Raw genomic sequence first — 23954 nt, 5'->3', positions numbered from 1 at the left:
TAGTATCAATATAAATAATAACCTCTTTTCAATTAAATCACTTGAAGGTCCTTATATTATAAATGTATCAATTTATTTCTGATGTGATTTTAATGAAATTTTTTTTAGAATTGAAAAAAAGTATTTATTCTAAGTGGCACAAGTTTTTAGGCTTACTTTTTGTTTAAATATTAGTAAAAGAGGAATTGGCGGAGAAGGGATTTTGACATCCCACAACATGAACTTATAGCTCAGAGAAAGTTATGACTAGTGATTACTGGCAGGAGGAGAGAAGAGAATGGAAGATAAGGAAAAATAGCCACATTGACAAGGATTGAATCAGAGTAAAACCATACAATAAAAGTAATGGTTTTCCTTATGCATGTTCCATTGTATTGGGGGATACAGCTATAATCATCTCAGGCTTAGTCTGACTGCAAACATAGGAGTAGACAACAGCTTAGTTGTTTTAGAATTCAAGCCAGTGGTTTCAAGTTCCTCATGCCTAACCTTTCTACCTCACTTGTCTTTCTCCAATAATAGAGAATTCTAATGAATATTTTAATGTATCAAGTACAAATGGAGATTTTGTGGAATATTTAACCTATATCCGCAATCTGCCTATTTAATTATTATGTAGCTTATCTCTAAACAATTTTCTATAATCTAAAACTTAAAATGCTTGCAAAATATGTCTGTGCATGATCATGTGTGCATAAGCAAAGTTTATTAACTACCTCAGAGAGTATGTACATCAAGAATTATTAGGAGGGGCTATGTTAGTGGAAAATTGATTTTCAGGATTCTAAAACTAGTGATCTATCTAGGCTTTTCAGTGAATATATAAATAAAGCAAGAATCACACATATGAAAGAAACGTTTTAATATACCAAGTCACATGTACTTGATATTCAGTTAATTGTGTGTATATACATGCATCTTTACCAGGGAAAAAACTCATTTGAAGAAATAATAGAAACAATAGTAAGCAGCTGTAATGTACCCTTGGAGTCCAAGGAAAGGTGTAAATTATTCCTTCACTGTTTTCCTTGGGTCATCTTTTAGCCCACAACAAATAATTTCTCCTGGGCTTGTAGAGACCCCTTATCTCTTGGTCTCCCTCTGATCATCCTGTCTGCCATTCAGTTTTCCCACCCATGATTCTTGTTCTTTTATCCCACTTCTATCGCTGTCCAAAGGAGTTTCCATAAGAAGAACACCCACAAGAAAAAAAAAATCTTAGTAGTATTGATATGGGAGCTTTGATTTATCGTTACTGTTTGGGTGAGGGAGAAGGGACAAGATGGAGGAAGGTGAACAAGATGGAGCAGTACCTGTTGTTTCCAGGTTCTTCATCACCAACTTACCCGCGCGGCGGAAAATGCAGCCCGCGCCGGGGAAGATGCAGATCAACCGAGCATGCGCCAGGTGACGTCAATCCGAAGAGACGGAGACTTACCTGGCCGCGCCTACGGAGATGCCCCTATCACGCCCTTATCCCGCCCACTGCCCTCCCCCTTCCAGTACCAATGCATAAAAGTCCACCGCCGGCAGGAGCCGGTGTGACTTCTTCGGCCCCCACATTTGTGGACCCAAGAACCTCACCGGAGAGCGCCTGCGTGACTTACCTGGCCCCATACCTGAGGACCGGGGAACCTCACCGGAGAGTGTGTGCATATTTGCAATAAAGGGCTGCCGCTTTCTTATGTACTTTGGCCTCATGTTTAATTACTTAGCTCTCCTAAATTAAGTTACATTAAATTAAATTAAGACAGTTATGATTAAAGAACCCTTCTCTGCCAGTGCTGAACCAAACACAGTAGGCAAATGAAACAGAGAACTCATCACTCGCTACCACCGTCTCCTCATCAGGCAGAATATATTTTGTGTTAAGGTTTTTAAACTCAAAAATATGAATATTCAACTACCATTTGTATCTGGGTTAAAACATACATACACACACACACACACACACACACACACACAGTACTTTAAAATCATTTGTATTATAATAATTGACCTGTAGTATTTTGAAAATATTTAAATCATGCTGAACATTTTAAATTCACATATGACATTAGGTACTCAAATGCCTTATTCTACAATAAGCATATCCTCAAAAGTGATGCCAGATAGCTTTTGTTGTTTGGAGTTATTTTTGTGTCAAATGACTTCTATTGAATGCCATTCTCTGAAAAAGCTTGGCATGACGTGCCTCAAGCATATAGCCAGGTTGTTGAAATGCTACTGTTTTCTGAAAATCAAGTTTTCGAGAGAGAATGATGACATCGTATGTTGGAAAGTGGAAGACAGAGTAGCAAAGTTAACAAAGTCAGAGTATATGAAACAGGTGTTTGGCAATCTAAGTAAACAAAGGCTTAACATCGCCATCTATGACAAAATTCATATTTATGAGTACTTTTTCAGATAATCTTGTTTATGCTTACAATTAAAAATAAACATTGGTGAGGATGCTAACATGAGTTAGTCTGGCAAATAAAAAATTAATAGTCTCTCTCTTTCTCCTGCTTTCCTACCCACATCCATGTGTGAGTGTGCACACTTGTGCCTGAGCCTGTGTTTATGTATGTATTTTTATATATATGTATGTATGTATATAATACAGATCTTAGAACATACATACATTAAAGAAGTTTCCATAAATAATTTCCATAATCATTGCCAAAAATGAGAAGTGTGTATCTAAATATTTTTCTTGTGATTGTTAATGAGCATTGAGATATAAGAATTCTCTGTGTTATGCCAAAATGGGTGTTATAAAGTTATTTATTGTAAAGAACCATAGGGTAAGGCAGACATAATTCAAGAGTTTATCAATAAAGTCAGCCTCCACTACTGCTTACTCAAATGAAGACAGATGTTGACAAAAGAACTAGCTTGATTTAAATAAAATTGGTCTGTTATTTGTAAAAAGAATACATTTGGATAGGTGCTAATCTGTTACTGTTATTGCCTTTTGTTTTTAATGAAGCTGGAATACACAAACTCAAGTCATGTAATCTGAATGATATTTAGAAAGGTTACACTTGTTTAAGAGATATAAACTCGAGCTATAGATCACCTAACAACTAGTTAGAAAACAAATGAGTTAGAAGCACTTATTGTGGGGAATGTTAATAACCAAGCAGAACATATTGGATCATTCATTTCCTAGTAAAATTGGTTCCATTTGGCCACATTTTCAGTTTGTCCATTTAATTAAATGACTTAAGATTTTTTAATTGATTTCATCGTGTTTGCTTTCTAGTGACTGCTAGAGAACGTGGTTTTTAGATTACACACCCTGATTTTACAGGCAGTTTGCTATCTCTGAAGAAGGCTTAACATGATTTGCTAGAAAAGATTTTATTGCAGGTAATGCCATTATTTTGAAGATCTGCATATTGAAAAATAATTTTATTTTTAATTCTATTTAAAATTCTGTAGAATTTTAATTCTATAGAAATTATCTACTTTTTAATAAATAATCAGTAGGATGAACTTCAAGAAACATGAGATAATCTAGACAAGTGTTTGTGTTACTTCAAGGGTTCATATTTTCTCATTTAAAGTAGTCTGAAAGGAGGTTTACTTTATTTGACTAAGTGTGATTTTCAAAAGTGAAACTTTGAAGGAAGATATTAAAATTACTCAGGTATTTTAGAAAAATCAATTTGCATGTATTCATAGACTATGACATTTCACAACCTCTGTTGTGTATCTTTCTGTGGCTAATTATATTTGACTTTAACAGTAGAGAACAATCATTTGATTAATTAACACACCTCAAAAAAAAAACTATTGGTAAAATGTTAAATCTGTCAATATAAATACTTTTCAACAAAGTAGCAATATAACGAACTTCCATATTCTGATTAGGTTTATACATCAATAATTTAAAAATTATAGCACATATTTTACTAAGAGATTTTTAGGTAATTTTTTAGAGTAAAAAATGAGACAAAGTTTCCCACTAGCATTGTTTCTATTCAACTTTATAGTCCTGCCCCATGCTAGTATAGTATAGAAAGAAAAAGAAATAACAAAATTTGAGATATTTTTACCCAAACGTGCCAAACGTGATTTTAATTATACTATTAACAAAGACAAAGCAAAATCGGGGAAGCGAAACATAATCACATGTAAGTCTAACAAAATCAACATTATTGGTTCTCAGATTCTATTTACTTCCTCTAAACCTGTTCCTTTTCCAAATATTGAATATTTTCCCTCTTTGCTAGTATTTCTCTAAGACACACCAAGTTAAATATGCCTTTGCTTTAACAGCCAAATAATTATATAAGAAAAAATTACAAATATAACATAAATCATGATGGCCTTTAAAGATTAAAACGAAGCAACGGTTTGATCAAAGAGATTTATTAGTTGATATTTGTTCATCACTATGAATATTTCAAATCCTATGTAGTCAAACTAATCTGTCACTGGGTTCCAGGAAGTGATAATATCTCTTCTAGTGTCATTAACAATGTTAATCTTTGTCAAAGTCCCCTACATTAAAAATGTATAAAAGCAAAATGTTGCTGTAGCAATTATTCTAGAACAGTATTTTCTGGTTCTTGTGATTTAAAGACCTCAAATCTATAAGCAGAGCATCATGGGCAAGATATTATATACATGCATAGACACATATATACAAATATATAATATGCTCCTGTCCCCTTTCACAAATAACTTCTTAAATATTTATTTATTTTCAGACATGTTCTTGCTCTGTTGCCCGGGCTGGAATGCAATGGCATGATCATAGCTTTCTGAAGTCTTGATGTTCCAGGCCCAAGCAATCCTCCCATCTCAGCTTCCAGAATAGCTGGGACAACAAGCATGCACCACCACACTTGGCTGATCCAAGCATGCACCACCACACTTGGCTGATCTATTTCTTTTTCTTTTTCTTTTCTTTTCTTTCTTTTTTTTTTTGGAGAGACATAGCCTCTGTATGTTGCCCAGGCTGGTCTCAAACACCTGGACTCAAGTGGTCCTCCCCCCTTGGTCTTTCAAAGTGTGGAGATTACACACATGAGCCACTGTGCCTAGCCTGATAACTTTTTCTTAAAACAGAAAACATTAAATAGTCACACATTCATGAAATGGATTAAACTATCAAAACTTCATGTGCATTTACATATGGCCAGTTGTGTGTTTTATATTAAAAGTAACCAGATCATTTATTTCTGCTATTCCCATGAACACTATGCGGAGACTTTCTGCTTGCCATTGTCTCATTTCCTCTATTGAATCAATGTGTTCATCAGGGGTCTTTCAGTTTCAAGCAACAGAGATGCACTCCAGCTGTTATAGTTTAAGCAGAGAAGAGGCATTCACTGGAAGCACAATCTGTGTTTCACAGCCAGGAGGGGCTAGAACCAAAATTCAAGGGCTGTCAAGGCCAAGCACAGGCTCTTTCTGAGACTTATTCTCTCGCCTCATGCACACTTGCTGCTTCTTCCTTCTCTCTGCACACTGGCTACTGGTGCATAAGGGCAAAACCTGGCCACTTCCAAAGGCTGTCTCTGCCTCATTGTGCATGCTAATCCCAAATTATCTTTTTTTTAAGTTCTCAAAAAACCACCTTTATTATTTAATATTTATTGTCATTTTGAAGGATTTTGATTTTTAAAAGTACTAATTTTATTTTATATGAAATTAAAGTAGCATCATTTTACATTAATACAATCAATTTATGTGAAGTAGTGTAGATATCCAAGTTTTATGTTGAAATAAAACAAATTCTATCTTAGCAGACTGCTGCTAATAAGTATTTGCAAGTAAATATTTGCTAACTGGGGAAAGGAAAGAAATGGTAGTAAAGCACCAATTTGGATTTGTTCCGATAATTTATTTTAAAATTATTCAAAATTAATCAGAAATTTTCAATTCAGATTTAAGAATTAGTTATATCATTTTCTTCAAAATAATGAGACACTTTATTGAATGTTTAATATTGTCAGAAGCATTTTGTGTTTACCAGAAATAAATAATGCCAAACGCTTTCTATATCATGAGACTGAATCAATGGCTTTCTTATTATTTTAAGCCAAGTAATCAATAAATATTTGATCTTATTTTACAATTTAGATTTCTAGAACCATCCACCATGTGTTTTACTAAGTACAAACAGCACTTTTTAAAATTTCAAGTATTGGCTCTGATTAGTCACAGTGGCTGTCATGATTGGCTGGTATCCATAAAAAACTAATTGTCAAGTACTTTGGATGCCATTCTTACTTGTTATCATTTTTCTTTTTTAGAGACAAGTTCTCACTATGTTGTCCAGGGTGGTCTTGAACTTCTGAGCTCCAGCAATCCATCACTTCAGCCTCCCAAAGTGCTAGGATTACAGATGTGGCTCAGCACACCCAGCCTATACTTTTAGCGTCAATTTTTTAATGTGCTTTTCTTATTTTTTTTTTTTTTTTTTTGGTTAGAGATGTTTTATGAAAAGTTTTCTATTTATCTGCCCCTCTCAGCACCTAATTCCCTTTCTTATTCATCCCCTGATATTGGAAGGGGAGTGAATTTAATTTTTAATTTTTTTCTGTCAAATGAGCATAATCACAGAATGAGAAGAAGTTATAAATGTAATTTAAAAACTAACCTAGTTTAATGACATATTAGTCAAAGCATCTCTATATTGATTACCTTTTCTGGCATCCATATGTCATGTCTACTTTCTTCCTATTATACCCTTGTTGTGAATTTGAAGATATATTAATGGAAACAGCAATCTAAAATATACCTGACTGAATAATAGTTCTTCTCTGTCTGAAAATGTTATCCTTACAATCATGCAGTTATAGGAGAAATGTTTTTGCAGTTGCCAGATTATCTAAATAAAATATATGAATCCGTCAATGGACTGACATGGAAGTTACCTACGAGGGTTTGCTATCAACATTATAATAATTTTAAATATTGGCATAATTTATTCTGAGAGTGATGAAGACAAATTAGGAAGCATTTTCAAATTTTGTTTTCTGAGATATAAATTTCATAAACTTAAAAATGAATACAGCAATTTGCTATGAGTCATGTGAGGCAAATGAGAAAAATAGAAAAATTGAAGTGTCTAAGGTGACATTACTATACTTGGTTTATTATTGAGTTGGAGGTGGATAATAAATTACAATTTTAAAATTTGGTTATTACTTTCTATAAATATAAGTTATTCATATATATGTGTTTACACATGTATAAGTAAATTATCTAACTTTAGTCAAATTTCAATTTGTAATTTTTCACCTCAAGCAATGAGAAGCTTTGAATTGATAGTGTTTTATGTTTAGAAAACATAAAGAGATATCAAATCAACTTCTGTGGTATATGCTATATTCAGAACACATTTGCTTTAGTTATATACATATATAACTAAGTTGTTGAACAGACAACAGTAGTAAGTTGAGCATAATACTATGTATATACATGCATATATGTATATAAATATGAGTTATATACTATATATACCTCTCTTTAAAGATATATATCTTTTAAGAGACAGGATCTCCGTATGTTGCCCTGGCTTGCCTTCAATTCCTGGGCTTAAGCAACCTTCCTGCCTTAGCCTCCCAGTGTGCTGGGACTACAGGCATGCACCACCACAACTGGCCCTGTTTAGTCTTAAGAGAGTAAGAGTACATAAATTAATGAAATTAAAGTAAAGAAATCAGAATCATGTGGCTCTGCAAGTGCTTCAATCATTAAAATCTCAAGCTGTAGTTAAGTCGAGCAAAACAATCATAAAAATGGACGGCAATAAAATATTTCACTTGACTGAAAGCAAAGGACTGACATTTTGAGGCCTCTTTTTATATTATTTTATGTTTCTGGTTATGTATGTTACTGCAGGAAATATAAAAATAGATATAAAAATAGCATGGCTTATACAAGCAGAGTGTCTGCCTTATTTTCAATTGACAATGTTTAGTTATTTATAGTCCCACAACAGCCATTTCTGTGATTACATTTGTCTATATTTATTGCTATGATTTTGAAGCAAGTTAGATAAGGCCTGACAGTCATGTAACTATCTCACTGATGCTAATAACTGATAATAGTTACCACAATGATCTTAACCAGAAGTATACATCAGAAATATACACCAGAGACTGTTGTGGTCTGAATATTGGTGTCCTTTCAAAATTCATATGTTGAAATTCTAACCTTAAGGTAATTGTATTAGGAAGCTGGCCTTTGGAAGGCAATAGGTCATAAGTGTAAGTGTGCCCCTCATGAATAGGATTAGTGCCTTTATAAAATAGAACTAAAAAAGTTTGTTCACTCCTTCCACCACTTGAGAACACAATAAAAAGACTCCATTCTATAAACAAGAAAGTGATTCTACACCAGACATCAAATCTGTTGGCATCATGATCTTGGACTTTCTAACCTCCAGAACTGTGAGAATAAATTTCTGTCATTTAGAAGCCACCAAATTTATGGTATTTGGTTAGAGCATCCCAAATAGGCTATGACAAAGGTATACATCAAAACCACCTAGGTGAATTTTTGAAATTATAGGTGCCTTGATCCAAGCCCCAGAAATTCTGATTTCATAGCCTAAATTGAAAATAAGAACTGTTTTTTTCTTAGTGTTTTCAAGATCATTCTGAGAAGCCATACGTTTTCAGCAACTCTAGAGAGGAATTCTTGCTTATTCATACTTTGGTCAAAAACTGCAAGTAGAATATTTCTTTAACCCAAAAGAAGAGATATTATTTAAATATTTGCAATAGACTAGTAGGAATACATATTTTTTTGGGGGGGAGAATCTTGAGAGCTACTTTTCAAACCACAATTTTACATGTCAGCTGTGTTATTACCTTAGTTGCAGCTAACAATCTATAAAACAGAAAACCAATGTATTTCAAAGTATTACAGGGTGGTATCAAGGGTTAACCCTGTATTTAGGATATATTCTCAGATTTGTAGTTTTAAAATTTATAAGTTCGACATTAATAATTACAATATTGGGAAATACTTTATATGCAACAAGTTCAAAAGACAGGGATATATAATAGAGGAAGCCAGATTATAAAGTAGAATGGACATTTATTTGTCACAGTACCTGAAACTGGCAATTTAGTTAGGAATCTTTTCCATCTAGTTGTTTTCATCAATACAAAATACTCTCTTAAAATTCCAGGCAATCAATATTCTATAAATAAATTTTCTAAGAAAAATTTAAAAAACATTACAATACCTACAGATAAAATTAAATACCTAGAAATTAACTTAACCAAAAAGCAAAAGATCTCTACAATAAAAACCATAATGCATCGATTAAAGAAAATGAAAAGGACACAAAAAGTAGAACAACATTTTCTGATTAGGATTGGAAGAATCGATATTGTTAAAAAGTCCATATTACTGAAAGCAATCTAGATTCAATGTGATCCCTATCAAAACACCAATAGCATTCTTCACAGAAATAAAAAAAAGCAAACCTAAAATTTGTGTGGAATCACAAAAGACCCAGAATAGCCAAAGCTATTGTAAGCATAAAGAACAAAACTGGAGGAATTATATTACCTGACTTCAAATTATACTACAGAGCTATAGTAACAAAAACAGTATGGTACTGGTATAAATACAGACACATAGACCACTAGAACAGAATAGAGAACACAGAAAAAAAAATTTGCACACCTACAGTGAACTCATTTTCAACAAAAGTGCCAGAACATACATTGAAGAAAAGATGCAACAGATGATGCTCGGGAAACTGTGTATCTATATGCAGAAGAATAAAACTTGATCCCCATCTCTCACCTCATACAAAAATCAAATTAGAATGGATTAAAGACTTAAATCTAAGATCTCAAACTATGTTACAAGAAAACATTGGGGAAAATCTCTAGGTCATTGGAGATTTTTTCTGGGCAAAAATTTATTGAGCAATACACCACAAGCACAGGAAACCAAAGCAAAAATGGACAAATAGAAGTTAAAAAGCTTCTGCACAGTAGAGCATACAATCAACAAAGTGAAGAGACAGCCCACAAAATGAGAGAGAATATTTGCAAGCTATTCATCTGACAGGGCATTTATATCCAGAATATAAAATGATTTCAAACAACTCTACAGGAAAAAATTCAATAACACAATTTTAAAATGTTCAAAAGATTTGGATAGACTTTCTCAAAAGAAGACATACAAATGACAAAGAGGCGTATGAAAAAGTGTTCAATGCCACTGATGATCAGAGAAATGCAAATCAAAACTACAATGAGATATCATCTCACCACAGTCAAAATGACTTTTATCCAAAAGTCAGGAAATAGCACCTGCTGGTGAGGTTTTGAAGAAAAGGGAAACCTTGTACACTGTTGGTGGGAATGTAAGTTATTACAACCACTATGAAGAACAGGTTGGAGGTTCCTCCAATAACTAAAATAAAACCCAGCATTCTCACTGCTAGGTATATATCTAAAAGAAAAGAGATCAGTATATTAAAGAGATATCTGCACTCCTGTATTTGTTGCAGCACTGCTCACAATAGCCAAAATGTGAAAGCAACCTAATTGTCCATTAACAGATGAATGGATAAAAGAAATGTGGTGCTTTTACGCAATGGAATACTATTCAGTGATTTAAAAAAAATGAGATTCTGTCTTTTGCAACAACATAAATGGAACTGGAGTTCATTATGTTTTTACATGTTCTTTGTGTGTTCTAAAGATCAAAACAAATGAACTCCTGAAGATAGAGAATAGAAGTATGGTTACCAGAGGCTGAGAAATGTAGTTGGAGGGGGGTGGTCAGAAGGGAGATGGGGACGATTAATGTACACAAAAATAAACTGTTAGAAAGAATGATTAAGACCTACTATTTGCACAGAAAGGGGATTTTAGTGAATAATAATTTAATTTTACATTTTAAAATAAAATAGTATTAGTGGATTGTTTGTAACACAAAGGGTAAGTGCAAGAGAGGATGGATATCCAGTTTTCCATAATGTGATTATTATGTACTGCATGCCTGTATCAAAATAGCTCATGTAACCCATAAATATGTACCTGTACTGTGTATCCACAAAAATTAAAGATAAAATTTAATAAAAATTATTTGCTAAGAACAGGGAGCTTGATAGAAACAGAAAGTTTTTTTTTTTTTTAAAGGTGATCAAAAAGTGTGAGGAAAATTATTTTTATCTTGACCCTGAAAATTAAAATGAAGTCTAACAGTTCAATGGAATTTTCAATTATCATGTCTGTAAAGAGAATCTTGGTATGGAAGATAACAGACAGATAAGAAGTGTATCTAGGCCTTAGAGGTTCATTTTATAAAATGAGACTATTTTTAAGTCATGCTTAAAAAACAACATAGTGGAATAATGATAGACCTATTTTTCAACTTCTTATGGAAAAATAGAGAAGAGTACCATATATAATGGGATAAAATGAAGGTAATGTCTCATGGGGAAGTAGTATTTTAACAATAAGTGATTTTTGCTGTGAGTACTATTTTTTTTCATTATGGCTAATAAGTTTTGTTTAATAGGCTACATTCTGTTTAGCTTAAAACATTTTATGGGTTTCTTTTTTTCTTTTACATTGTTTTCATATTCTTAGTTACCTTGTCATATGATTTCTATAAATTTGGTTCTAGTTAAAAAATTTCTCACAAAATAACTCAAAAAAATTATCAGTATATCTAGATATCCCATGTAGTCTAAAGTAAAAATTTCATTTTAAAAATGCCTCTAAGGGACAGGATGTGGTGGTTCATGCCTATAATCCCAGCACTTTGGAGGCTAAGGTGGGAGGATAGCTTGAGCCTAGGAGTTCAAGAACAGCCTGGGCAACAAAGCAAGATCCACTCTAAAAAAAAATTTTTTTTTAATTACCTGGTGGGGTTGCATGTGCCTGTAGTCCCACATACTTAGGAGGCTGAAGAGGGAGGATTTCCTTGAGCCCAGGAGTTTGAAGCTGCAGTGAGCTATGAGCACTACTGCACTCCACTCTGGATGACAGAGTGAGATCTCATTTAAAAATAATAATAATGAAAAGTAAATAAGTAAGATGATTCTAAGATATAAAAACAAATTCATTTCATTTTTTTGGTGTGCTTTAAAAGATTATACTGCATTTATGAAACTACATGGCAAAAAGCTGACTAGTTTTTCAAGTGTGAACACCTACAATATTTTAGCAATTCAATTGAGAGTATCCATATCAATTTGAATAAATGCTACTGAAATGTCTATTAATATACAAATGCCAATAGAATATTGAGTGACCAGAAGAGTTACCTTTTTTTAAAATTTTTTTTTTATTATTATACTTTAAGCTCTAGGGTACATGTGCATAACGTGCACGTATGTTACATATGTATACTTGTGTCATGTTGGTGTGCTGCACCCATCAACTCGTCATTTATATCAGGTATAACTGCCAGTGCAATCCCTCCGCCCTCCCCCCTCCCCATAATAGGCCCCGGTGTGTGATGTTCCCCTTCCCAAGTCCAAGTGATCTCATTGTTCAGTTGCCACCTATGAGTGAGAACATGCTGAGTGCTTGGTTTTTGTTCTTGCGATAGTTTGCTGAGAATGATGTTTCTAGCTGCATCCATGTCCCTACAAAGGACACAAACTCATCCTTTTTTATGGCTGCATAGTATTCCATGGTGTATATGTGCCACATTTTCTTAATCCAGTCTGTCACACATGGACATTTGGGTTGATTCCAAGTCTTTGCTATTGTGAATAGTGCTGCAATGAACATACATGTGCACGTGTCTTTATAGCAGCATGATTTATAATCCTTTGGGTATATACCCAGTAATGGGATGGCTGGGTCATATGGTACTTCTAGTTCTAGATCCTTGAGGAATCGCCATACTGTTTTCCATAATGGTTGAACTAGTTTACAATCCCACCAACAGTGTAAAAGTGTCCCTATTTCTCCACATCCTCTCCAGCACCTGTTGTTTCCTGACTTTTGAATGATTGCCATTCTAACTGGTGTGAGATGGTATCTCATTCTGGTTTTGATTTGCATTTCTCTGATGGCGAGTGATGATGAGCATTTTTTCATGTGTCTGTTGGCTGTATGAATGTCTTCTTTTGAGAAATGTCTGTTCATATCCTTTTCCCCACTTTTTGATGGGGTTGTTTGTGTTTTTCTTGTAAATTTGTTTGAATTCTTTGTAGGTTCTGGATATTAGCCCTTTGTCAGATGAGTAGATTGCAAAAATTTTCTCCCATTCTGTAGGTTGCCTATTCACTCTGATGGTAGTTTCTTTTGCTGTGTAGAAACTCTTTAGTTTAATTAGATCCCATTTGTCAGTTTTGGCTTTTGTTGCCATGGCTTTTGGTGTTTTAGACATGAAGTCCTTGCCCATGCCTATGTCCTGAATGGTATTACCTAGGTTTTCTTCTAGGATTTTTATGGTTTTAGGTCTAACATTTAAGTCTCTAATACATCTTGAATTAATTTTCATATAAGGAGTAAGGAAAGGATCCAGTTTCAGCTTTCTACTTATGGCTAGCCAATTTCCCAGCACCATTTATTAAATGGGGAATCCTTTCGCCATTTCTTGTTTTTGTCAGGTTTGTCAAAGATCAGATGGCTGTAGATGTGTGGTATTATTTCTGAGGACTCTGTTCTTTTCCATTGGTCTATATCTCTGTTTTGGTACCAGTACCATGCTGTTTTGGTTACTGTAGTCTTGTAGTATAGTTTGAAATCAGGTAGCGTGATGCCTCCAGCTTTGTTCTTTTGACTTAGGATTGTCTTGGCAATCCGGGCTCTTTTTTGGTTCCATATGAACTTTAAAGCATTTTTTTTCCAATTCTGTGAAGAAACTCATTGGTAGCTTGATGGGGATGGCATTGAATCTGTAAATTACCCTGGACAGTATGGCCATTTTCACAATATTAATTCTTCCTATCCATGAGCATGGTATGTTCTTCCATTTGTTTGTGTCCTCTTTTATTTCACTGAGCAGTGGTTTGTAGTTCTCCTCGAAGAGGTCCTTTACATCCCTTGTAAGTTGGATTCCTAGGTATTTTATTCTCTTTGAAGCAATTGTGAATGGGAGTTCATCATGATTTGGCTCTCTGTTTATCTATTACTAGTGTATAAGAATGGTTGTGATTTTTGCACATTGATTTTGTATCCTGAGACTTTGCTGAAGTTGCTTATCAGCTTAAGGAGATTTTGGGCTGAGATGATGGGGTTTTCTAAATATATAATCATGTCATCTGCAAACAGGGACAATTTGACTTCTTCTTTTCCTAGGTGAATACCCTTGATTTCTTTCTCTTGCCTGACTGCCCTAGCCAGAACTTCCAAGACTATGTTGAATAGGAGTGGTGAGAGAGGGCATCCCTGTCTTGTGCCAGTTTTCAAAGGGAATGCTTCCAGTTTCTGCCCATTCAATATGATATGAGCTGTGGATTTGTCATAAATACCTCCTATTATTTTGAGATACATTCCATCAATACCAAATTTATTGAGAGTTTTTAGCATGAAGGGCTGTTGAATTTTGTCAAAGGCCTTTTCTGCATCTATTGAGATAATCATGTGGTTTTTGTCTTTGGCTCTGTTTATATGCTGGATTACGTTTATTGATTTGCGAATGTTGAACCAGCCTTGCATCCCAGGGATGAAGCCCACTTAATCATAGTGGATAAGCTTTTTGATGTGCTGCTGGATTCGGTTTGTCAATATTTTATTGAAGATTTGTGCATCGATGTTCATCAGGGATATTGGTCTAAAATTTTCTTTTTTTGTTGTGTCTCTGCCAGGCTTTGGTATCAGGATGATGTTGGCCTCATAAAATGAGTTAGGGAGGCTTCCCTCTTTTTCTATTGATTGGAATAATTTCAGAAGGAATGGTACCAGCTCCTCCTTGTACCTCTGGTAGAATTCAGCTGTGAATCCATCTGGTCCTGGACTTTTTTTTGGTTGGTAGGCTATAAAGTATTGCCTCAATTTCAGGGCCTGCTATTGGTCTATTCTGGGATTCAACTTCTTCCTGGTTTAGTCTTGGGAGAGTGTAAGTGTCCAGGAAATTATCCGTTTCTTCTAGATTTTGTAGTTTATTTGCACAGAGGTGTTTATGGTATTCTCTGATGGTAGTTTGTATTTCTGTGTTGTCAGTGGTGATATCCCCTTTATCATTTTTTATTGCATCAATTTGATTCTTCTCTCTTTTCTTCTTTATTAGTCTTGCTAGTGGTCTATCAATTTTGCTGATCTTTTCAAAAAACCAACTCCTGGATTCATTGATTTTTTGGAGGGTTTTTTGTGTCTCTATCTCCTTCAGTTCTGCTCTGATCTTAGTTATTTCTTGCCTTCTGCCAGCTTTTGAATGTGTTTGCTCTTGCTTCTCTAGTTTTTTCCATTGTGATGTTAGAGTGTCAGTTCTAGATCTTTCCTGCTTTCTCTTGTGGGCATTTAGTGCTATAAATTTTCCTCTACACACTGCTTTAAATGTGTCCCAGAGATTCTGGTATGTTGTATCTTTGTTCTCATTGGTTTCAAAGAACATCTTTATTTCTGCCTTCATTTCATTATGTACCCAGTAGTCATTCCGGAGCAGGCTGTTCAGTTTCCATGTAGTTGAGCGGTTTTGATTGAGTTTCTTAGTCCTGAGTTCTAGTTTGAGTGCACTGTGGTCTGAGAGACAGTTTGTTATAATGTCTGTTCTTGTACATTTGCTGAGGAGTGCTTAACTTCCAATAATGTGGTCAATTTTGGAATAAGTGCGATGTGGTGCTGAGAAGAATGTATATTCTGTTGATTTGGGGTGGAGAGTTCTGTAGATGTCGATTAGGTTTACTTGCTGTAGAGATGAGTTCAATTCCTGGATATCCTTGTTAACTTTCTATCTCATTGATCTATCTAATGTTGACAGTGGGGTGTGGAAGTCTCCCATTATTATTGTATGGGAGTCTAAGTCTCGTTGTAAGTGTCTAAGGACTTGCTTTATGAATCTGGGTGCTCCTGTATTGGGTGCATATATATTTAGGATAGTTAGCTCTTCCTGTTGAATTGGTCCCTTTACCATTATGTAATGGCCTTCTTTGTCTCTTTTGATCTTTGATGGTTTAAAGTCTGTTTTATCAGAGACTAGGATTGCAACCCCTGCGTTTTTTGTTCTCCATTTGCTTGGTAGATCTTCCTCCATCCCTTTATTTTGAGCCTATGTGTGTCTCTGCATGTGAGATGGGTCTCCTGAATACAGCAAAGTGATGGGTCTTGACTGTTTATCCAGTTTGCCAGTCTGTGTCTTTTTATTGGACCATTTAGTCTATTTACATTTAAGGTTAATATTGTCATGTGTGAACTTGATCCTGTCATTATGATATTAACTGGTTATTTTACTCGTTAGTTGATGCAGTTTCTTCCTAGCTTCGATGGTCTTTACATTTTGGCATGTTTTTGCAATGGCTGGTACCGGTTGCTCCTTTCCATGTTTAGTGCTTCCTTCAGGGTGCCTTGTAGGGCAGGCCTGGTGGTGACAAAATCTCTAAGCATTTGCTTATTTGTAAAGGATTTTATTTCTCCTTCGCTTATGAAACTTAGTTTGGCTGGATATGAAATTCTGGGTTGAAAATTCTTTTCTTTAAGAATGTTGACTATTGGCCCCCACTCTCTTCTGGCTTGTAGAGTTTCTGCCAAGAGATCTGCTCTTAGTCTGATGGGCTTCCCTTTGTGGGTAACCCGACCTTTCTCTCTGGCTGCCCTTGACAGTTTTTCTTTCATTTCAACTTTGGTGAATCTGACAATTATGTGTCTTGGAGTTACTCTTCTCGAGGAGTATGTTTGTAGCGTTCTCTGTATTTCCTGAATTTCGTTGTGGGCCTGCCTTACTAGGATGGGGAAGTTCTCCTGGATGATATCCTGCAGAGTGTTTTCCAACTTGGTTCCATTTTCCCCCTCACTTTCAGGCACCCCAATCAGACGTAGATTTGGTCTTTTTACATAATCCCATACTTCTTGCAGGCTTTGTTCATTTCTTTTTCTTTTTTTCTTTTGGTTTCTCTTCTCGCTTCATTTCATTCATTTGATCCTCAATCGCTGATACTCTTTCTTCCAGTTGATCGAGTCGGTTACTGAAGCTTGTGCATTTGTCACGAAGTTCTTGTGTTATGGTTTTCATCTCTATCAGTTCTTTTAAGGACTTCTCTACATTGGTTATTCTAGTTATCCATTCCTCAAATCTTTTTTCAACTTTTTTAGTTTCTTTGTGCTGGTTATGTAGTTTCTCCTTTATCTCTGAGAAGTTTGATTGACTGAAGCCTTCTTCTCTCAACTCGTCAAAGTCATTCTCCATCCAGCTTTGTTCTGTTGCTGGCAATGAGCTGTGTTCCTTTGGAGGGGGAGATGCATTCTGATTTTTTGAATCTCCAGCTTTTCTGCACTGCTTTTTCCCCATCTTTGTGGTTTTATCTGCCTTTGGTCTTTGATGATGGTGATATACTGATGGGGTTTTGGTGTGGGTCTCCTTTCTGTTTGTTAGTTTTCCTTTTAACAATCAGGACCTTCAGCTCCAGCCATGTGAGGTGTGAGGTGTCAGTCTGCACCTAGTGGGGTATGTCTCCCAGTTAGGTTACTCAAGGATCAGGGACCCACTTGAGCATGCAGTCTGTCTGTTCTCAGATCTCAACCTCTGTGTTGGGAGATCCACTGCTGTCTTCAAAGCTGTCAGACAGGGTCGTTTGAGTCTGCAGTGGTTTCTGCTGCTTTTCTTTTTGTTTGTTTAGCTGTGCCCTGTCCCCAGGGGTGGAGTCTACAGAGACAGGTAGGCCTCCTTGAGCTGCTGTGGGCTCCACCCAGTTCGAGCTTCCCAAGGTTTTGTTTACCTACTTAAGCCTCAGCAATGGTGGGCGCCCCTCCCCCTGCCTCGCTGCTGTCTTGCGGTTAGATAGCAGACTGCTGTTCTAGCAATGAGGGAGGCTCCGCGGGCATGGGACCCTCAGGACCATTTGTGGGATATGATCTCCTGGTGTGCCGTTTGCTAAGACCCTGGTAAAGTGCAGTATTGGGGTGGGAGTTACCCAATTTTCCAGGTGTTGTGTGTCTCAGTTCTCCTGGCTAGGAAAAGGGATTCCCTTCCCCCTTGCGCTAAAGTGCAGTATTGGGGTGGGAGTTACCCGATTTTCCAGGTGTTGCGTGTCTCAATTCCCCTGGCTAGGAAAAGAGATTCCCTTTCCCCTTGCGCTTCCCAGGTGAGGTGATGCCTCACCCTGCTTCAGCTCTCAAAAACAATTTTAATATTCAGAACATGAACAGATTCACATCTAAGTTGGAAATAGACACATTTAATTAAGGAGAGATGGGTAGGCCGGCGCGGTGGCTCAAGCCTGTAATCCCAGCACTTTGGGAGGCTGAGACGGGCGGATCACGAGGTCAGGAGATCGAGACCATCCTGGCTAATAAGGTGAAACCCCGTCTCTACTAAAAATACAAAAACTAGCCGGGCGAGGTGGCGGGCGCCTGTAGTCCCAGCTACTCGGGCGGCTGAGGTAGGAGAATGGCGGAAACCCGGGAGGCGGAGCTTGCAGTGAGCCGAGATCCGGCCACTGCACTCCAGTCCGGGCGACAGAGCGAGACTCCGCCTCAAAAAAAAAAAAAAAAAAAAAACAATTTTAATATTCAGAACATGAACAGATTCACGTCTAAGTTGGAAATAGACACATTTAATTAAGGAGAGATCTGTAAAGGTCAACCTAAACAAGAAATTATTATTTTCTATTTATTTAAACTAGAAGAAAATTATTCTTAGAAGAAAATAAATCTGTTTTGGGGGAGTGAGATGTAGCTTCCAGATTGTTTTAAAAATGATTTTTTCATATTTTATTTTCAACATCCACCTTAATTGGAAAGTATAAAATGGGAACTTCATATTTTTTTGTCCATGATAGTTATAAAGTCAAGGAATTTCAATTGACTCTCAAAAAATATAAAATAATTTGACGTGTGTAAACATAGATCATAAAATACTTAAGATGGTGGTGATACATTAATAAAAATTAAAGTAAGTGCAAAAATGAAGACACAAAACTTTTTTGTGTGTGTTGTTTCAAGGTTCCAATCATTCTTTTCCTGTGAAGTGGTTAACTGTTCATGAAGTGTTGCATATGCAAAGAAAAGACATGAGAATTATTTTAAATTCAATAATATGATATGCCATAAAAACAATTCATACAAGCTTCTGTTCAGAACAAATAACAAGTTATACAATAAAAATATTTAATTTATGAAACATTGCCCCTTAAGACTTAGTCATAGTTTTCAGGATATATCAGATAGCACTATATTAATATTGATTTATGATGTGCACAGTGCTCAGCAGGACACAAGCAAGAGGAGTGCAGTACAGAGGCAGAAATAAAGGACAAGATACACTGTATATTCTTTAACATTCTGGCTGCTTTTTAAAGAGCACTCAGAAAATTGGAAAGAAATGCCATTCAGAGGCATCTGTGAACTTTACAAGGCCTTATTTCATGGCAAGTAGCCAAAGCATTTGATCCTAAAATTCATTGGTTCTGATTATTATTGCTTACAAAGTAGCCCTTCAAAATAATGGGTTCTCAGGATTCCACGTATCTTGTGGCTCGTGGGGCTATGCAGCCTATATTGGATCTTATTTCATTAGAGTTGTAAAAAGCTTTTGAAATGTCCAATCCTCATATTAAATTACATTAAAATCTGCTCTGAAAACTTTACATATACTCATCTTTTTATGTGTATTTTGATGATCCCAATTTTTTATTTATTACATCTAAATTTTCTCATTTTCAAATTCTATTTTCCTACTTCTTTTTTTAATCAATTCTTACTGTGAATCTTTAGTAAGTTAATTTTCAGTCTTTTTCTCCAAAATTAATATGTTGAGTACTATGAAATTTATCATAAATAGTTCATATTTTAGGTTGGATACATGTTCATTTTGATTGAGAATTACTAAATGATTTATAGTTTTGGTTTTAACTTTTTAGTTAAACATACAATGGCTAAGGTTGTGCTGATTTGTTTGATTATCTCTCTCTCTGTTTTTTTTATACTTTCTTATAATCCTATTTTCTTCAAGGTATATAAGATGTGAACTGCAAAGTATCTGAGATAGATCTCAATTAATTTAGAAAGTTTATTTTGCCAAGGTTAAGAACATGCCTGTAACACAGCCTCAAGAGGTCCTGGTAATGAGTGTCCCAGGTGGTTGGAGTACAGCTTGCTTTTATATATTTTAGGGAGATATAACACATCAATCAATATGTGTAAGATTTACAGTGATTCCAACTGGAAGGGCAGAACAGCTCAAAGCAGGGGCTTCTAGATCATAGATAGACTTAAAAATTTTCTGATTGGTAATTTGTTGAACGAGTTATTAACAATATATAAGAATGTCTGGGTTACAATGAGAGAATACATTGTAATTGTTTCTTATCAGACTTAAGATCTGTGTTGATGTTAATGCGGTCAGCTTTTCCTGAATTCTAAAAGGGATGAGAATATAATGAAGCATTTCTGGCTTTCCCTTCCCATTATGGCCTGAGCTAGTTTTTCAGGTTAACTTTGGAAAGTCCTTGGCCAAGAGGAGGGGTCCATTCACATGGTTGGTGGCCTTATAATTTTATTTTTGGCTTACAAAAATTTTTACTTTTCAAAATTAAGGTGGTCATTGTTAAGCATAAAACTGTGATATTTCAAGAGCATAAAAGACTGTTATGCATTCTGTGATAGTCATAGTAACTTGAAATACTCAGTACACAGATATTATTTAGAGCTGTTGGAGGAAATGACCTTTTCAAAGTAGTGAGTATAGATAGAAAAGAGATTCAGGAAGAGAGATATTCCAGTTTGTAAGAGTTATTTAAACAAAGAGGGTTGACGTATGCGAAAGATTATGAGAAGAGACCAGTAAAAAAGATTTGACAATAAAAAGCTGGTGAGAAAAAAGTCAACTGTGGGAGCACAATTTTCTAAAAATGAAATAAAGAAAAATGTTTCATGAAGAATGGAGTGGGCTAGGCAGTGACATGCACCTATAATCCCAGCACTTTAGGAAGCTGAAGTGGCTGGATTGCTTGAGCCCAGGAGTTTAAGAACCACCTGGGCAAAATGATAAAGCATTATCTCTTCAAGACAAAAAATGCAAAAATTATCCAGGTGTAATGGAGCACACCTGTAGTGCCAGCTGTTAGGTTTTGAAGGGAAGATGAGGGTTAAAGAAAGACACACACACCAAAAGAGGGCAACCCAAGAGCAAATCCAGGCTTTGTGTCCAACATAAAACCTGTAAAAGTGGGGTACAAGTCTAATGCCAGAGCCCGCCACTGCTTACAGGCTAGGGCAATTTATAGGTGTGGGTGGGAGGGGTCTGGGCAGTATGGCTTGCTGCCTGGGAAAATATTGGTAAGATATCTGCATGATGAGGCAATTCTTGTCCTTGTTCCAATGGAATGTCATTGTGGTGTTCCTTGGAACTTTGTCCAGCAAGATATAATAGGGATGTTTCTTTAGTGCACCCTTGTCCACCTTGTAGTCAGGTGGTTAGTCAGGATGTTTCTCATGGTCCAAACTCCCGTAAAATGTTTCATTGTAACTGACGTCTGCAAAATAGTGGTGAGCTTATAAAATGGCACAGTTTGTACTAACACCAGCTACTAGGAATGCTGAGGTGGGAGAATCGCTTGAGCCCGGGAAGTAGGGATTGCAGTGAACCCTCCTTGTGTCACTGCACTCTAGCCTGGTTGCGATAGTGAGACCCTGTCTCAAAAAAAAAAAAAAAATTGAGTGATGAACTGTCAAAGTATGTAGGTATGTCAAGTTACAGGATGTCTTAATTCCTTCAGGCTGCTATAACAAAATACCGTAAACTGGATGACTTATAAACAAGAAAAGTTTATTTCTCACAGTTCTGGAGGTTGAAAAGTCCAAGATCAGGGTGCTGGCAGATGTGGTGTCTGGTGAAAGTCTACTTTCTGGTTCTTTGATGGCCGTCTTCTCACTGTGTCCTCATATGGCAAAATGAGTGAGCTAGTTGTCTGGGATCTTTTTTATGAAGGCATTTATCAAGAGTCCTCATTACCTAATCATTTTCCAAAAGACCTACTTCCTAATACCATGTCATGAGGAGTTAGGATTTCAAAATACGTATTGTGGAAGGAACATAAACTATAGTATACCAAAAGTGAAAGTCACATGGTCGATTTTGCACTGTAAAAATAATTAGTGGACTTGAAAAGAATTGTTTCTATAGTGTGGTGGAGATAAAATTTTGATTTGTGTGGGTTCAATAGAGAGTGGGAAGAGAGAAATTGAGAAGGGGGTTATAGGAGATTTATAGAAGTCAACCTTTGCAACAAATGGAATACTATCTAGGAAAAAAATATAGGTAAGGCTGATAGATGCAGTAGAGGGAGAAAGTGGAAGTGTGGTTATATTTGTTATTGCTTTATATTATCTCAAATTATACTAATAAAAAGTGTAGAATAGTATAATAACCCCTACATACCCATCACTGAGTTTCAAAAATTATCAACTTGTTTTACCTCTACCCTCAACCCCCCCAATTATTGTGAAATAAAACATAAATTACATTATCTTATCTGTAAGTATTTTAATATAAACCCCTAAAAGATAAAGACTCTTTAAAAATCACCAGAACGCTTTATAGTAATTAGAACAATATTAATTAAAAGACTTTAATATCATTGAATTACCCTAATCATTGATCTTCTAACTTTTTTTAATCAGGAAAATTAATATGTATAAAACATTGCAATTTGTTAAAATGTTTCTTAAGTCTCTTTCAATCTATAGCAGTAGTTTGTAATCTTAGTTACGTGTCAGAATCAATTGAGAGTGGGTCGTTAAAAATCCTGATGTCTAAGCTATACACCTGACAAGTTAAATCAGTATCCCTTGTCATAGGATGTAGGCATCATTTTTTTTTTATTTTTAATCTCTGTGTGTGATGCTAATGCTCATATTAATTTGAGAACAATGATATATAGATCCCCATTCCTTTCATTTTTTTCCCTTGCAATTCATTCACTGTAACTACTAATTTGCTTTATCCCACAATACATACAGACACACACATACACACGCAATTTTTAGAATAACACTAATACGCCCATTAATAACATGTTGAAATTTAAAAAGAGTGTTATTTTTAACAGCATGCTTTGTTTTTAGGATGCGTTTTATTAGTGATATACAGTCCAATTACTGTTTTGTTTTTCTGTGGAGATGTGGTCCTCCTATGTTGCCCAGGCTGGTCTCAAACTCCTGGTCTCAAGCGATCCTTCCACCTCGACCTCCCAAAGTTTTGGAAATACAGGAATGCACCATCGCATCTGGTCAAATTACTAGGTTTTAAAGTAATTTATGTTTTTTTTCTTTGTGTAGCTATACCTCCAACTTGATATTCAGTTAGACTTATGTATATTAACTGTTTATTTGAGTTTTAGGAATGGCATTTCAACATTTAATTATATTGAAACATTTTCTATGTATTTTCATGGATTTCAAAGCAAAAATACAAAGCATGGTATTTTCAAAAGTTATATAATTACTTTTTCCATTAGCTTCAGGAATACAAGTGGTTTTTCATTACATGGATGAATTTTATAGTGGTGAAGTCTGGGCATTTAGTGTACTCGACACTGAACCCAATAGGTAATTTTTCATTTATTTCCCTTCCTAACCTCCTCTCTTCTGAGTCTCCAGTGTCCACTATACCACTCTATATGCCTTTACAAACACATAGCTTAGCTACCACTTATAAGTGAGAACATGCAGTATCTGGTTTTCTATTCCTGAGTTACTTCACTTAGAATGATAATCTCCAGTTCCATCCAAGTTTTTTTTTTTTTTTTTTTCCAATAGTGAATTGTGCAGCATTAAACATACGTGTGTAGATTTCTTTTAAATACAATGACTTCTTTTCTTTTGGGTAGATACTCAGTTGTTGGATTGCTGTATTGAATG

The sequence above is a fragment of the Trachypithecus francoisi genome, unplaced genomic scaffold (assembly GCF_009764315.1).
Source record: "Trachypithecus francoisi isolate TF-2019V2 unplaced genomic scaffold, Tfra_2.0 Lachesis_group6, whole genome shotgun sequence".
NCBI classification, from domain to species: Eukaryota; Metazoa; Chordata; class Mammalia; order Primates; family Cercopithecidae; genus Trachypithecus; species Trachypithecus francoisi.
Note: the sequence above shows the minus strand (reverse complement) of the source record.